The sequence below is a fragment of the Aegilops tauschii genome, chromosome 3 (genome assembly GCF_002575655.3).
Source record: "Aegilops tauschii subsp. strangulata cultivar AL8/78 chromosome 3, Aet v6.0, whole genome shotgun sequence".
Classification (NCBI taxonomy): domain Eukaryota; kingdom Viridiplantae; phylum Streptophyta; class Magnoliopsida; order Poales; family Poaceae; genus Aegilops; species Aegilops tauschii.
Window position 1 is genome coordinate 398,774,205 of NC_053037.3, and position 11,102 is coordinate 398,785,306.

The 11,102-nt window shown below is 48.3% G+C and overlaps 1 long non-coding RNA gene across 8 annotated transcripts; it reads left to right on the top strand.

Annotated features, from left to right (window-relative positions):
- The first annotated feature begins 445 nt into the window (after window positions 1-445).
- Window positions 446-4,962, top strand: LOC109764688 (uncharacterized). Of its 8 annotated transcripts, none has more exons than XR_012205166.1 (8): window positions 448-1,199; window positions 1,285-1,658; window positions 2,144-2,244; window positions 2,342-2,432; window positions 2,979-3,104; window positions 3,518-3,601; window positions 4,020-4,360; window positions 4,451-4,962. It is a non-coding gene; the product is annotated as an uncharacterized lncRNA (long non-coding RNA). The 8 variants fall into 8 exon arrangements; XR_012205164.1 differs by having other exon boundaries at window positions 1,285-1,490; window positions 1,582-1,658; window positions 2,144-2,432; XR_002233226.4 differs by having other exon boundaries at window positions 449-1,199; window positions 1,285-1,373; window positions 1,582-1,658; window positions 2,144-2,432.
- The last annotated feature ends 6,140 nt before the right edge of the window (window positions 4,963-11,102 follow it).

Here is an 11,102-nt window from a genome sequence, read left to right on the forward strand (position 1 = left end):
TCTAATTAACATGGATGTTTACTTCCCCAACGCCATCAGCTGATCAAAGTCTGATCGAGGTTAGTGTCCTTTCAACTTTCTCCATGATGTCATATTACTTAGCAAAATCGGGGTATTTGTTCTGACTAATTGATCATTATTTAAGCAACCAATTGTGATTTCATTTTCTGACTCCGTTTCTAGGCAGTAACAAATTCTATTTACCAATTTATGCGCACTATATATTCTTCTTTCATGTTCTGAATAAATAATACCTTTCCATCTTTTAAGCAGGATATGTTGGATGCATAGTGAACGATCTGTATTTTTTCTCTAATAAAGCATGGATTGAGTCTGTCGGGTTCACCGTCGTGCCTTTTTTTTGCAGAAAACCCCCTCTGGTTTCACGTAATCAACCCACAGTCCACATGTAAAAAAACGATTCGCTGGATAATCGATCCCCAATTTCTCCTCTGCGCTGCACGCGCGAGAGATGCCCTCCCACCCGATTCCACACCCACGGGAGACCGCCCTCCGCCGCGGAGGGCCACGCCAGCGATCTCCCCTCAGCCCACATGCCTCCTCTTTCCTCTCCATTATCCTTCTCTCTCCGCCCCTTGTTCATCCGCGACGGCCTGAGCTCACCACGATCCATGGCCCTCTCCTTCTGCCAGCATCGGTACATCGCGGGTCGTCCGTGGCGCTCGACCTCCTCGTTCCGCGCCGCCCATACTGCACTGCGCACGCGCGCCTCCTGATCCATGGCCGCCTTTTGCCCAGCTGCGAGATCGATGTTGGGCGCCATGACCAGCCTCTTGCGCAGCTCGTCCATGACGTTGGGGCTTCTGTAGAGAAGAAATGAGGGAGGGAGATGAGCAGAGAGGGGGGGAGGATAAACAGAGGAAGGAGGGGGAGAGCAAGGGAAGAAAAGAGCAGAGAGAAGGGGCGGCGCCGCTCCGGCGAGCTGCGGCTGGGGTCCTCGGTGGCTGCCTACTGCGTGGTTGTGTCGTTGAAGCTCACATGATGGAGTGTTTATGCACAACTGAAGTTGGCACATTCAGTTCTGCATATATCGAACAGCCTTCAAAACTTCTGAAAGCAAAGAGCTGGAGAACTATCCTCTAGACTCTCCTGTATCCCCACAGATTATTTTGCTTCCAAACTTCTGATAAACACAGCAGCTTCCAATGCAATTTCACTTGCCAGATGTTGTTATTCAGGTTGTCATCATACTATATCAGCTTCAAAGTTTATTTTTAATCTCATGTAGTCAATATCTGAGCCTGAACACTCAAACTACTACAGGAGGAGGATTTCCGTAGTATCCCTGGGCTGGAATAGAATTCCTTGATTTGATGTCAAGAATTGGCAACTGCAGAATACATTGTCTCGAGGTACAATCACACTTGATTCTCAAACAATCATTGATTCATGAATTGCAGCAGGGTGAACCCAAGATGTCCGGAGCCTCTCTTGTGAATCACATTGCTTACAATGATTTCATGATTGAGGTTTCACATATGAGTTATGGTATTTCTATCCTTAAAAGTATGTAATAAATCCACAATTCAGTTTGAGTTATGCACTTGCTTTTTTAATCAGGATTATACGATTATTAAAGCACATACATCGAAGTTTTAATATAGGCAGGTTGCATGCACACGCACCTCTTTGCCCAGGTAGGCAATTTTCAGTTCTATCTGTCATATTATTTTTTAAATATAGTGGCATCTCGACTACCCTCTTGTGAACCGATTAGCCATTGTTTTGCTAAAAATAGCAATTACATATACATTTAGTCAATCTTTTTGCATATCTCCTTCCATGCTATGATTGTCATCTTGAGAAAAAATAGGCAAAACGGGTAAAGTTGTATAAGCTCTTTATGTTTGCAAATTTTTGTTTCGGGGGAACTAGAGGATCGAGGATTTCAATTTGTCAGGGCTCGTAGAATGTCAAAAGATGATTTCTAGATTAAACTTAACATCGATCAGACTGGTTTCTATAGTGAGTTATGATGAGGAACTTGCATCCCGAGTTAGGTATGCAGTTGAGACCAACACACTGAGTGCAGCAGACGGATAAAACTTTTGCATGGTTTCTTACAACTTTAAGTCTTTCCATGTTCAACTATTCTCACATTATTACTGTCTGATCACTACAGGTGTACTTGATGACACATATGCCCTTTGTATGGCTGGTAAACAGAAGGTGGTCACGTTGCTGCATTTGATTGTTGCGTACAAGGATGATACTGAGTATAATGTGCTTGCACATGCCATCAACTCACTACTCTTCCTATTCTAATTAATTTTTGTTGTTCCTAAACTTGATCTTGTTCTAATGATAATTTATCATGCAGTCTCTTCTAGCTTTTCAGAAATCCATCCCTTGCAAGTGAGGTGGCTGGGATGCCAAGAGTGGGGAGGGTCACCTGAATACACTGTTAAGAGGTACACTCTTAACTGCTCTTGTGGAACTAGGCCATCAGGCTGCCATAGACGAGATTGTCCGTTAATTTCATCACCATTGTCTATGCCAGAGGATCACATATCTGGATGCCATTGCTTGCCAAATAAAAAATGAAGAATAGTTATGTTAGGAAGCTACACTAGCTTTGGCGACCTGAGCATTCATGGAATGTTTTCTGGCATCCAATACATTGAGTACTTCAGTTGTAAGTCCGTAAGCAGTCCTCTTTGAAAGAGAAAATGTATACATGCTTCAGTGAATGGCCACCCCCTTCTATTTCAGTAACAGTGCAATTGCTATCGGTACTTGCTAATCAGTATGAACTAGCATTGCGGGGAAAACTTTCTCCAAAGCTCTTACAGAGTCCCCAAACTTTTTCAACATAACCACGCATCGATTCACTTCAGCTACAACATAATACTTTCCGTTCTTAGTCATATCTATGACTGTTAAAATCTGCATTCTTATTTTCATATTGTGTTCTGTATTATTAGTTTTGTCTAAAGCCTGAATTGATGCCTTTTCAGGTGTAAAGGAAGTGAAGTGTGAACCCAGTGTTTCTTTTGACTACTCCCAAGTCTGAAATGAATTCCATGAGGAGGAAAAGGCTGAATTGAGTGCTTGAAATAAAGGAGGAGCATCCTAAGAAGCAGGTATTTGCTGACTAACTATAATAATTTTCTCTTTTTATTAAAAATGAAGCGTTGTGCATCATTAATTTATCTTTCTGGACTTGGTTTAAGTTAATGTCCGCTTGAGTGTTTAGTAATGCTGAGATGTAATTGTACAGCTGCCCATGCCCTTTCAGTGCATTTGTGCGTTCGCGCTCTCAGTTTAGAAGTGCTTCCTTTTGTACAATTGGTTTTTTGTCCAATTCAGGTCGCACTGAAGAAAATGTTTGTTGCATGTTTGTGTTTGTTTTTTCAAGCGTGGCTTGTTATCATTATTTTGTGCAGTAACCACCCTTTTGGGTTTGCTGCATATGGTCAATCTTGTCGTAAATCTACTATAGGTGTAAGTTTTTGCCCTTATGTCCTATGAAAACCTTACTCTTTCACGTCTCCAGTCAGGTTGGAGAAAAAGATCAGAGTTTCATCTGTTGTGGAAGTGGAAGGTAATTAGACGTCAGAAGATTACAAGGAAAGATAAAGTATGTCTACTTATGTCGTTGTTATTCTTACTATGGATGATTTCTGTTGTTACAACCTTTTTTTCTAGAGCAAAACAGTAGATTTCCTTACTGCATGTATTTATATTACAAGTTTAAAAGGATACACAGCAAAACATAAAATAAATAAAACAAATAGTACAAGGCAGAGCCCTTTTATCTCTTTAATGTCGGGGCTTGCTCTGAACAAAGAAAATACTACCGCTGATACAAAGTTGTACTGAATGAACGATAATTAATAATATGGATTCGAAGAAGTATGTTTAATTATGAGTAATTTTTTAGGTAATATCCATCTAGGTTGGTTTGCTTGCTGCTGCTGCAATTGTTATTCTAGGTTGGTTTGCTTGCTGCTTTTATTACTTTAGATTTATTGTATTGCTATTTTTTTCTTATTCAGGCGGATAAATTTACACGGAATCATACCACATGAGCTCACATCGCGATCCACAGACGATCCATCTCTTTCAAGAGCGGCCGTTGTCCCACGACATAGTTTCTTGACCTGCCAACCATGATTCATAGGATAGGAAGTGGTGCTCTCTCCCGGTGCAATGCACGGGCATTTGTGCTAGTGTTACTAAGCGTACCAAATTTCACTGGAAGGACTTGAAGCATGTCATAAACTTTGTTGATAATCTGACAGAGATAGCACAGCGTATGAACGCTGGATTTTGGATGGGATTAATTATACCTATGGTGCACACAATGAACAAGACCAATTGTGTTCACAAAACGCTGGTAAAAAGTCTTATTTTAATGTTGATGCTCATAAACTATATATATCTTCAATGATATGTTACAATTGGTTTTTATTCTACATGTCAACAGAAATTGCCCGCTGTAGCAGTTCCTGGATCGATTTCCCGACGTGGTCAAATTACACTTGTGCTTGCTAATAACGCCAAAGTGATTGCAAGGTACTGCATTTCCCGCAGAAATGGAACCATTCATATTAACAAGTTCTCGCTTGTCGTGGCAATCCATCCATATTGGAAAATTGGAGACACTGTTCTACTCATGCTCTACCAAGGCATAGGAGGGCTCTTCCTTTTCATTGACGAGATGTCGAGTCGCCGTGATCAAGCTGCTTCCAGCGGATAGTTGTGGTTGTTGGTCCTTGGCCTCTTAAAATTTGCTAGCTGTTACTATGTTAAGTATGTAGATATGGACCATATGGTTGTTGGCCCTTAGCCACTTAAAATGTGATGGTTGCTACTATGTTAAGTATGTAAATATGGACCATACGGTTGTCAAAACCGTGTTACGAAGATCCTCCTTTTGTCGAATAGTGTAACCACTATATATATATGTTACTCAAATGTTGTTACCCAGTTCTTAAATTTTCATGGAAAGTTTTAGTATCATACACAGTTCATTGAGTTTAACCGTGTGCCCGATGTACAGAAGGCATTTGCATATTAACTGTCCATATTGCAAATTCACACACATGTTAACATAAGGAAATGTATGTGTAACTTACTAATCATCGCACACGAGTACTCACAGACGCATCGTGTGCGATACTCCTAGCCACCGCAAGCAACTAGTTTGCATTTTTCAAAGTTTTTTGTACACACAGAATCGCACACGAACTAACTGTATTAACCGTCTATGTTGTAATTTCTCATCGCAAATAGTTCATCCGAGTCGGCTGTTTGCCACATATCACACACATCTTGTTTACACGACTCGTTTGTGTTTTTTTGGCTCATCGCAAACAGTTCATCCATGTGAACTGTATGCCGCATATCACACACATCTTGTTAAGTTGAACCGTTTCTGTTATATTCCCTAATCGAAAACAGTTCGTCCGAATGAACCGTATGCCGTATATCGCACACACATTGATATGGCTGCCCGTTTTTGTTGTTTTGCCTCATCGCAAACAGTTCGAATGGATTAACCGTGTGCCCTGCATTGCACACGCAACTAAAATCTGAACCGTGTTTGATGGCTCCGCCATCGCAAACGTTTTTCACCTTTTTTGACGGGTTTTTTACACCACCGTTTGCGATTAATGCATCGCACACAGTTTCGTCAAAGTGTCTCTGATCGTAGTGCCGTGCTAGCAGTATCCTGCGGTAGTGATACCATCGAAAGACATTCTGTTGCCAGAATAATGTGACCAAAAAAACCTTCATCCCGATCAAGGGCCATTGCCCGGCGATCAGAAAGGGGGCTGGGTTCTATTTCCGGGCTGGGTAGGAGGTAGGTTTTTCACCTAGTTGCATATCTAGACAACCTATTTGTTGCTAACCCTAATTTGTTAAGAAAAACTAAAAATTGGTAGTTTCCTATTCACCCCCTCCCCTCTAGTCAACCATATCAATCCTTTCAGTAGGGGACATACCTCCTTGAGGACTTCGTTGTCCGTCTGTGGCCTCGTCGCCTGTGCCCCTTGGGTGTTCTTCCTATTCATTAGACTCGCAACTGCAAATGTTGTAACCCAACAACAATGCATGGCCCTCAACACGACTAAATTTGCTACTTTGCATCCTAGTCTCTCATATTTTAACACCAAGATCCATACAAAGCATGCAAAATAAATCCTACGTACTACCATAGCTATTCTTCATTGTCGGAGATGTCCACGACGTCGGTGCCGGGTGCTGGGTGGACGGGTGCGTAGGAGGAATCCGGCTTCTCCTCCTCCTCGACCTCATCCATGTAGGCGAGCATATTCTCCTCCTCTGCAGCATGCTCCGCCTCCATCTCCAGCCAACAACGGCGTCTGACCTCTACATCCGACTCCGAGCGAAGGGAATCGAGGATGGCCAGCTGCAGCCAGCGCTCCGGCGTTAGAAATGGATAGCTCCTCACCCGGTGGCGTGGGGGCATGGCTACTAGTGGTGGCGGACGGGGAGTGGAAAGTGGCGGCGACGGCGGATAGTGGGAAGAAAATGTCGAGGGGTAGGGTTACGACGCGGGCGGGCGGTTTAAATAGCCGGTCTAGGCACCACGCGGCCCGCCGGAGCACTGCCACGCGACGACATTGGTCTGACAGAGGAGACGAGCTTCGGACCGCCAGGTTTCCGGGTGATTCCGCGTGGGACCCCGTCATTAGTCCGACGTGGCGGACGCCCCCGGGTGCCCCATATTTGGGGTGGATATGAGGGATGTCGGTCAGCCCACGCGTTTGAGGCCCGTTTGAAGCGTCTGTCTGGGTCAAAATTTCATGACCGGTCAGTGACAGGGTCATCTGCCCGGGCGTCTAAGGCGGGTTTGGGGCGTCCGGGTATAGATGCTCTTAGGGCTAGGAACATGATGAAATTATTTGTCCACGGGGTTAGGTGTTGGTAATTGTCGGCGTCTTGGGAACGGGGGTACCCAGACTTGACTGCTTGCGGCCCATGAGCGTGGCTCCACCAACGGCCCGGTACGGCCCAGCTACGGCGACAAGGACTCAAGACCCTCGCGAGGGGCCAAGCCTCGCGAGGCGGACGACGCCAAGACCTTCCTGGAGGCGGCCTCGCTAGGCTGGCTCCCGAGGAGCGGAGATATCTATGCAGGGGGCGCCTCGTGAGGCTCACATGACGTGAGCCGTGACAAACAAGGCCAAGCGGGCGCCAACGGGCGCAGTGTACCAGTTTCCTCTTTGGTGCTAAGGAGGCAAGCGCAGGCGAGGAGTCCCAAGGCAGCAGGCAAAGGTTTCCATATAGGTGCAACAAGACCAAGACCAGCAGGACGGCAGTGCGGAGGTCATCGCGGAGCCCACAGCAGCGTCACCCCTAGAGCCTTTGGCAGGCGAAGACTACTTTTGTCAGGATAGCTTTTACTAGTTGTCTCACTTCAAAATTGGTCGTTGTGGGATCCCTTCCCGCCTACATTTGGGAAGAGGACCATGGCCACTATAAATAGGACTAGCCACCACCATAGGAGGCAACTGAGCTTGGATTGGATCCATTTCACCAAGGCCTTCTCACTAGCTCATCGAGCTCAAGAACACCTCTCCTCCTAAGGTTGTTCACCCACTATACTAGTTCATCCTTAGCCCTCGGGGCAATCCACCACCACCACACTGGAGTAGGGTATTACACCACAACGGCGGTCCGAACCAGTATAAACCTCTATGTCTTGTGTTCTTTGGGGTTCGTCGCGCTAGGTCGTGGAATCGTTGGGTAGGCAGGCTGGGGAGAGAGAGTCCTTCATGCGCACCCCAGAGTTCGAACCTCTCAAGGGTCTGCGGAACCCAGAATCCGACATTTGGCGTGCCAGGTAGGGGTGCGCCGAAGCTTCGCCATGGGCCTTCAGGCCTTCACCCCCGCCTTGCGGCAAGTGCAGTGGCCACACAAGTTCAGGCCGGAGATGCCGCCTCGCTATTATGGCGCGGCGGATCCATCGGCCTTCCTACTAGCATACGAGGAGGCCTTTCTTGAAGCTGGAGGCGACGACAAGGTCATGGCCAACTGGTTCCCCATGGCCCTCGCAGGCGCGCCGCGCGCCTGGCTGCTCAACCTGCCAGAATCTTCTGTGGCCTCGTGGGAGGAGCTGCGCGGCCTTTTTGTCACGCGCTTCGCGGCGCCGGCACCCCTCGCCGTTGTGTCCCTCCTCGACGACTCGCAGGCGCCGCCCTCGGACCGCCACGTCAAGCCGTTCTTCCGCCAAATGGGTGCCGTCTCTATGCACCAGGGAGCCCCTCCGGGATGGGCGGCGCCCAAGGCCGACCTCACCTTTGACTCAAGGGACCACCCGGCAACCACCTGTTGGGTAACGTAGCAATAATTCAAAATTTTCCTACGTGTCACCAAGATCAATCTAGGAGATGCTAGCAACGAGAGAGAGGGAGTGCATCTTCATACCCTTGAAGATCGCTAAGCGGAAGCGTTACAAGAACGCGGTTGATGGAGTCATACTCGCGGCGATTCAAATCGCGGAAGATCCGATCTAGCGCCGAACAGACAGCGCCTCCGCGTTCAACACACGTACAGCCCGGGGACGTCTCCTCCTTCTTGATCTAGCAAGGGGAGAGGAGAAGTTGAGGGAGAACTCCAGCAGCACGACGGCGTGGTGGCGATGGAGCTCGTGGTTCTCCGGCAGGGCTTCGCCAAGCACTACGGAGGAGGATGAGATGTATGAGGAGGAAGGGGCTGCGCCAAGGGAAGGTATGGCTGCCCTCCCACCCCCTCACTATATATAGGGGGAAGGGGAGAGGGGGCCGGCCCCTCTAGATGGATCTAGAGGAGGAGGCGGCGGCCAGGGGAAACCCTAGATGGGTTTGGGCGCCCCCACCCCCTAGGAAACTTGCCCCCCAAGCCGGGAGGGGCGGCTGCCCTAGGGGTGGCGCCCCCACCTCTCCTGGTTACGGGAGAGGGGTTGGGAGGGGCGCACAGCCCCTTAGTGGGCTGGTTTGCCCCTTCCCCTTGGCCCATAAGGCCCCCCAACGCTTGCCGGGGCCTCCGAAACCCCTTTCGGACATGCTGGCCATAGCCTGATACCCCCGGAACAATTCCGGACTCCAATACCCTTCGTCCAATATACGGATCTTCACCTTCGGACCATTCCGGAGCTCCTCGCCAAGTCCGGGATCTCATCCGGGACTCCGAACAACCTTCGGTAACCACATACTATTTCCCATAACAACTCTAGCGTCACCGAACCTTAAGTGTGTAGACCCTACGGGTTCGGGAACCATGCCGACATGACCGAGACACCTCTCCGGCCAATAACCAATAGCGGGATCTGGATACCCATATCGACTCCCACATGTTCCACGATGATCTCATCGGATGAACCACGATGTCGGGGATTCAGTCAATCCCGTATACAATTCCCTTTGCCTATCGGTATGTTACTTGCTCGAGATTCGATCGTCGGTATCCCAATACCTCGTTCAATCTCGTTACCGGCAAGTCTCTTTACTCGTTCCGTAACGCATGATCTCGTGGCTAACTCATTAGTCACATTGAGCTCATTATGATGATGCATTTTCGAGTGGGCCCAGAGATACCTCTCCGTCATACGGAGTGACAAATCCCAGTCTCGATTCGTGCCAACCCAACAGACACTTTCGGAGATACCTGTAGTGCACCTTTATAGCCACCCAGTTATGTTGTGACGTTTGGTACACCCAAAGCATTCCTACAGTATCCGGGAGTTGCACAATCTCATGGTCTAAGGAAACGATACTTGACATTAGAAAAGCTCTTAGCAAACGAACTACACGATCTTGTGCTATGCTTAGGATTGGGTCTTGTCCATCACATCATTCTCCTAATGATGTGATCCCGTTATCAATGACATCCAATGTCCATGGTCAGGAAACCATAACCATCTATTGATCAACGAGCTAGTCAACTAGAGGCTTACTAGGGACATGTTGTGGTCTATGTATTCACACATGTATTACGGTTTCCAGTTAATACAATTATAGCATGAACAATAGACAATTATCATGAACAAGGAAATACAATAATAACCATTTTATTATTGCCTCTAGGGCATATTTCCAACAGTCTCCCACTTGCACTAGAGTCAATAATCTAGTTCACATCACTATGTGATTGTAATGAATCCAACACCCATGGGGTTTGTTCATATCTCGCTTGTGAGAGAGGTTATTGTTGGGGATCGTAGCAGAATTTAAATTTTTTTCTACGCTTCACCAAGATCCATCTATGGAGTATACTAGCAACGAGGGGAAAAGAGTGCATCTACATACCCTTGTAGATCGCGAGCGGAAGCGTTCCAATGAACGGGGTTGATGGAGTCGTACTCGCCGTGATCCAAATCACCGATGACCGAGTGCCGAACGGACGGCACCTCCGCGTTCAACACACGTACGGAGCAGCAACGTCTCCTCCTTCTTGATCCAGCAAGGGGGAATGAGAGGTTGATGGAGATCCAGCAGCACGACGGCGTGGTGGTGGAAGTAGCGGGGTCTCGGCAGGGCTTCGCCAAGCTTCTGCGAGAGGGAGAGGTGTTGCAGGGGGAGAGGGAGGCGCCAGGGGCTGTCATCCTCCTGCCCTCCCTCCCCCCCACTATATATAGGCCCCCAAGGGGGGGGCGCCAGCCCTGGATCCCATCTACAAGGGGGGGGGGGCGCCAGCCCTGGATCCCATCTACAAGGGGGGGGCGGCGGCCAGGGGGGAAACTTGCCCCCCAAGTCAGGTGGGGCGCCCCCCCACCCTAGGGTTTCCAACCCTAGGCGCAGGGGGAGGCCCATGGGGGGCGCCCCAGCCCACTAAGGGCTGGTTCCCTTCCCACTTCAGCCCATGGGGCCCTCCGGGATGGGTGGCTCCACCCGGTGGACCCCCGGGACCCTTCCGGTGGTCCCGGTACACTACCGGTGACCCCCGAAACTTTCCCGGTGGCCGAAACTTGACTTCCTATATATAATTCTTCACCTCCGGACCATTCCGGAACTCCTCGTGACGTCCGGGATCTCATCCGGGACTCCGAACAACTTTTGGGTTTCCACATACTAATATCTCTACAACCCTAGCGTCACCGAATCTTAAGTGTGTAGACCCTATGGGTTCGG